Source organism: Calonectris borealis, chromosome 15 (genome assembly GCF_964195595.1).
Source record: "Calonectris borealis chromosome 15, bCalBor7.hap1.2, whole genome shotgun sequence".
In the NCBI taxonomy this organism is placed as follows: Eukaryota; Metazoa; Chordata; class Aves; order Procellariiformes; family Procellariidae; genus Calonectris; species Calonectris borealis.
In genome coordinates, this window is record NC_134326.1 from 12,295,512 (window position 1) to 12,301,668 (window position 6,157).

Consider the following 6,157-nt stretch of genomic DNA (forward strand, 5'->3'; position numbering starts at 1 on the left):
CCACCCCACCTCATTTTGGTGACCAGGCTTGGGTTCCTGAGCCCTTTGCAATCAATTCAGAGTATTAAACTCTGCCAGGGGGTGATCCCAAGCCCCTGAGCGAGACCAACAACCACTGGTCGCACTGGGAAGCCATACTTCCCACGTGAGCGTCTGATATTGCATGATAATGGATGTCTCCTGTATGCGCATGTCATGCAGCTCTGGGTGCCAGCCTGGAGCACAGTATAAAAGTGCCCCTAGTTAAGTTTAAACTGCAGTTGCCCCCACCCCAAACACCAAAAATCCAGCTTGCTGAGAAACCCTCTATAATATAGTCAGTAGGGTTGCGCAAGTGTGAATGAAAGCAGACTTCACCCACGTTGTTTTTAAAGAATAGTCTCTGGTTGCCAGTCTCTGCAGAAGGCAGGTAATAGAATTAAAGCTGAATCTTGGGGATTTTCCCATGAGAATCAGCTGCTTAAAGGAAGAATTATTGGACCCATATTCCTCAGGCTAGGTCAATGTTCAGTCAGCATCTGCTTTCTATCTCCATATTACGAGATATGCATAAATGATAATGGTTCAGTTTCTTAAAGCTCCTTGTAACCTGACTTTTCATGATCCTATCCACAGTGAACAAATTCATCTGCACGAATTTAAAGCACTTTCCTGTTTGGATAACAACAGATCATTGAAAAGGTAGCTGCATTAAGGATGACTATACTTAAATTTTAGGTGTGCTCCTTAAAAAATAAAATTTTTCTTAATGTTGCAGCACTCTCGTCTTGTGAGTCAAGTCTCCTGCCGGAGACACGCAGTGGAGACGCCACAGTCTCACTCAACTCAGACAAGTTACAGCTTTATCGACTTCCATTCAGCCAGGTCATTTCACACTAGCTTGGTCTCTCTCCTCTTCATTTTTTTTACAGTATAGCAGCTCATTCAGATGTGGAAGGGAGAATTACACCATCACTCCAAAAAAAAAATTGTTTTGCTAGATGGTCAAATATCAAAAAAGCCCAAAAAGCTGGAAAGTTGTGCTTTATCCCTGGTAAGACAGTGCCTATTCTTTGGTCACACTTGACTGCCAATGATGATAATAATACTGAGCAATTAGGCTTTTCATTTTCATTAGGCTAATTAATTGTTTGCACAGTGCCCTGAATATGGAATCATTTTCCTTTGGAAAGAATAAAAGGATTAGAATGGCTTCATCCCAAGATGCTCAGAATGTATTGTATTTATTTTATGGGAGAAAAATTCTCTCGTGCCCCAAATGCAAACCGTATACTTGAGTGTTAATGCCTGCGCTGGGACGTTTACATCAGCAGAGATGCACACAGATTATACATATGTCCATCCATCTGCCTCCACGCTCCATATGGTATCTGGGTTTATGCTGCATGTCAATGAGTCCGCAAAGAGGCTGGAGCCGTCGTCGCGTGTGTGCTGCCGGGTTTGTATGTCAGCCGTTGTCAGACGCTGGAAGAGTGATGAACACATCCCCGCGGAGATCAGCTGTCCGCAGCACAGACGTGTGCCAAAGGCAGCGCCGCTGTAATTATGAGCCCTGTATTGTGATAGCACTCCGAGGGCAGAGCACTGGCAAACACGGTAAATGTACTGAAGACTCTCTCCAGAGGTTTATACTTTAAGTAAATCAAAGGCAAATGAAACCTGGGCTAGGATTTCATGAAGAAGGGTACCCAGTGGATACAATATTGCAGAGGCTGTTGCTAGCTCTGGTTTTTTAATGTTTGTCCTATTCAGCGCCTCTTAGTGCTATGGTATTATTAAATACATATTTCATATTAAATCGTTCCAAGTGTAACACAAGCTTGCAGAAAGCCATTTCAGTGGAAAGTCAGGGGATGTATTCAGCCTTAAGTTTAAGGGAGAGGCTGCCATCACACAAACTTCCAGTAAAGTAGTTGGAGATAGCTAACTGGAGTTCCCCTTGCCTTTCCTTCTCTCTGCCTCTGGTATAAGGCCTGTTATGGGCCATCTGCAAGAGATGAAAGTGAAAATTGTGTCCTGTGCTACTTTCTCTTCCTCTACAGATCAGGGCCCTGGGTTAAAGGCAGTATGAGAGGCCACCTAGGACATGTTGTCAGCCACAGATGTCCATCCCGTCTTCAAAACAGCCACTGGCAGAGATGTCACATATCCCAGGCAATCCGTTACCCTGCTAAACTATCCTGACTACTGGAAAGATTTCCCTAATATCTGCTCCCAAGCATCTCTAAATTCATCACCCGTCTCGTCCTATCCGTGCCTACTGCTGCTACATCTGCAGTCCAGATCAGGCCACCCAAACACGCAGGAAAGGAATCGGGTGGTGACATAAAGCAGGGCCATACTTGGTGTCATGGTTTAACCCCAGCCAGCAAATAAACCCCACACAGCCGCTCGCTCACACACCCACCCACCCCCCCGCCAGTGGGATGGGGGAGAGAATCGGGAGGGCACAAGTAGGAAAACTCACGGGCTGAGATAAAAAGTTTAATAATTGAAATAAAACAAAGTAGAACAGTAATAATAACGAGAACAACAACAATAACAGAATATACAAAGCAGGTGATGCACAATGCAACGGCTCACCAACCACCAACCGCATGTCACGAACGGGGGGCGAGCCCCCCCACACCCCTGGTTTTTATACTGAGCGTGATGTCACATGGTATAGAACACCCCATTGGCCAGCTGGGTCCACCACCCCGGCGGTGCTCCCCCCCCGCCCCAGCTTGCCCTGCACGTGGCAGGGCACGGGAGGCCGAAAAGAGAAACCAAAAGTCTCCCCAGTGCAAGCACCACCCAGCAAGGACCGAAGCATCAATGGGCCATGAACGCTCCTCTCATACCAACCCCGAAACACAGTACACCCCCAAGCTACTGGGAAGAAAGTTAACTCTGTCCCAGCCAGAACCACGACACTTGGCTTTATGTGGGTCTGATGAGGTCATTCTGTGTTCAGGCTAAGCCTGCAGAATTTAATGGAAAGTTGAACTCCTTTTGTTTATTAAATGCCTGGATGTCCGAGTGTTGCTTCTTGGGCTTTGGACTTTCCTCTGTCTAACTATGCTGGGTCATGCAAGTGTCCCTGACATTAGTGCCAGCAGCCAACAGTCCCTGCCCCTATTCATGTCAAATGAGTAAATCCAGTATTTTGGGTGCAGTGCTCTTGCGATAGCTTCATACATGTAAGTGGTAGGGGATGGAAAGCAGCCATTGCAAAGAACACGAGTATGTCCCACCATTATCTCGAGAGCTTTTCAGCATTTTACTTACATCTCCTTGGTGCCTTCTCTTCACTTTCCTTCATGGTAAATATTCTGAGTATCTTGCCTGGTCAATGGGACAATCCCAAGTTTTCATTTTTCTTTCTTTTTTTTTCTTTTGTGAGTTTTTCTTAAGCTTAACTCTCCTAAATAATGACTAGGGAGGAAGACAATGGACCAGAACAGACATGAAGGAGTTTGGACAACTGTTCTAAATTAGGGGACGGGTTTGCTTTGGAAATCCTATATGCATCACACTCTGTTACAGAGAGTTGGCTTTAACAGCAAATCTCTTGCAGCAGAGTGTCACTTCACTTCCATGCATTACTTGAAATGCTTTATTAATTTGATGACCTTGTGGGCTCTCAGAAAAAGCCATTTATCAGTGTTTTGAGGAAAGAGAACTCCTCTGAGCTAAAGGGACTGTTTTGTTGCTCAGATTTATTGCTTGGCTGACTTAATTCACCATTCAAACATAATGATTTTTAGTGGCCCCTTCAATGTTGAAACTAATTAACTGCTAGAACTTAGTAAGGCTATATCCTTGCTGTTTTGGGTTTTTTTTAATCCACAGAAATAAAGCAAACATGATGCTTGAAGCACAGGTTGCATGGATACGGTATCAGCGCAGACACAGCACCATGTTGAATGACTTTGTGTTACAAAGAAAGTAAGGCTGCTGGCTGTCCCTGCTGTCGACATGACACTATACAAAGGTAAGATGAGAAAAGAGACATCTGAAGACAGAAGAAAGGAGGGACACCAGAATCATGACAAAGCGAGAGCTCAGAGAATAGCAAGAGAGGTCTCCGATGTACAGCTAGGGATCCACAGCCATCAGAGATCTGAGCTATGGACCTTGCTGGCAGGTCAAGGTCAACGGGGACTCCTTGCACCTCTCTCCCCTTCCTTCATCCCCGCCGCTGCTGTGGCAGCCTGTATTTCTGAAAGAACTGTGTACTTCGTAGCTCGGATAGATCATAAGGACTGCAGCGCCTGCTGTCAGGACCTTGTCAAAAACTTGCGTGGGAGGAGAAGGAAGGGAAAGGAGGGGCCGCTGGTTGTCAGGACGCATTCGGCTGCAGGAAGTTAAGCTACGGGTTGTTATCTCATCAGGGAATTCTGCTCATCAAGATATTTTCTGGGAAAAGTTTGTAACGCCAGCAATATTTCATAGTAATGTCTAAAGAAGGCATAAACAGGTCTAGAAGCTCAAGTGCAGATAAATTCAGTGTCTGTTGTACTCCTCCCTACAGTGTTTTTGTAAAGCACTGCTGCCCTGCTCCTTGCTCTGAGTCCGTAGGTGCGAATGAAATATAAATCACAGCTGTTAACTGAAAGCAGGGAATCCCTCACTGGCTCCAGCGAGCTCCCCATCTGTCTTTGTTCCTGACAGTTTGATTACCTTTATCATCATCTTTAAATGCAGAGCTGCAAATACCATTAGTGGTCATAAAGAACAGCAATTCTTCCTGACATGCCTCAACCACAGCGTCCTCCTCGACTGGCAGCAAGGAGGCCAGCCATCCTTCCCCTGAGAGTTTGGGCTGGGAGTCTCAGCCCCGGCTATCGGTTCACCTCCATCCAATTGTCTTCTTCCCTGCATTTCATTTCAGATGTCTCCAGGATTTCCATCTGCCTTCTGAAGCTTCACGGTCTAGTTGCTTATCCCTGGAGCACAGGAGTACAGAGGAGCATCCCTGGGGGTGTGATCAAGGAAAACTTGTGTCACTCGACTTGCCCTGAACGAAGGGGAAGAGCAGAGGACCAGCTACATCAGGGAGAGAAGAGACCTCTGCTTCCCAAGGGTGCTGGTGGAGCTCACCTGGCCTTGGCCAACTAGGGGTGAGCTCCAAAAGGATCGTGAGGTTTTCTGTCTGCTAGTCTCTAGGAGAAGTAAGAGGACAGTTGGTGAAGGTTTGTCATGGAGGGGGATTGAATAAGAGAAAATAAGAGAATTTGGTGGTTGGGAGAGGCCAAAATAGCATCTTGGGATATGTTGTACCCATCAGCTGCCCCTCTCCCAGTTCTCAGCCAGAGCATGTTCCAGCATCCCCTGGCCTGGAAAGGTGACCTTAGAGACAGAACAAGACACAGTCAGGGTGTGAGGGGGACAGTGGTGAGCCTGACCCCGAGGATGTACCATGCATGGGACAGACCAATTCTCTTCAGTCCCCGACATTTCTCTGTGCACCAGCGAAGCCATCCCTGGGCAGAAGCACATATCTGGTCCACATCTCTTATCAATTTGCCAGCCATCCCTGCTGATCTCTCCTTGCCTCTGAGCACCCGCGCTTTGCTTCCCACCAAACTGTCCTTGAAGGGATGCAGCAGAGTGCAGGGCGTACCTTTGCTGCGGCTCTTGTCTCGGCAGACAAGGCTTTCGGTTTGTTTAGCTGAAAGGGAGCCTAGGTCAAGGTTTTTGTGTGCCAAGCTGAATCCAAACAGTAAGAACAAGCGAGTGAGCTCAGAGCCAGGATTTGGACTGGTAGTGACTCTGGCAGGAGGGTCAGTACCACGCCGGGGACCAGGGCAGCGCGGCCGGAGAAGGGGGATGCTGGTGGTGGATGGGATGGGAAGCCGTGGGGTCCCGCTTGTGCAGCCCCAGCCGGTTGTTGGGTGGCGGGGGCACATCACAGCCAGCCAGCAGACCCCAAGGCAGGCCCGGGAAGGAGCTCCTTGCCTGGAGCCCCGCACAAGCCCCGAGGCGTCCCTGGTACCGCTAGAGGCAGCTCTTGTTTTGAGCATGCAGAAAGCAGCCGGGCGCTCGCTGCAGCCCAGGGACTACGCTGCAGGCAGGAGGGACGGGACTGCTCCTGCCTGCCCTGAGCAATGGCTCTTCTTCCACCGATGTCCCGCAGCCCCTCGCCACAACCCACCCGGGGTCCGACAGCCCA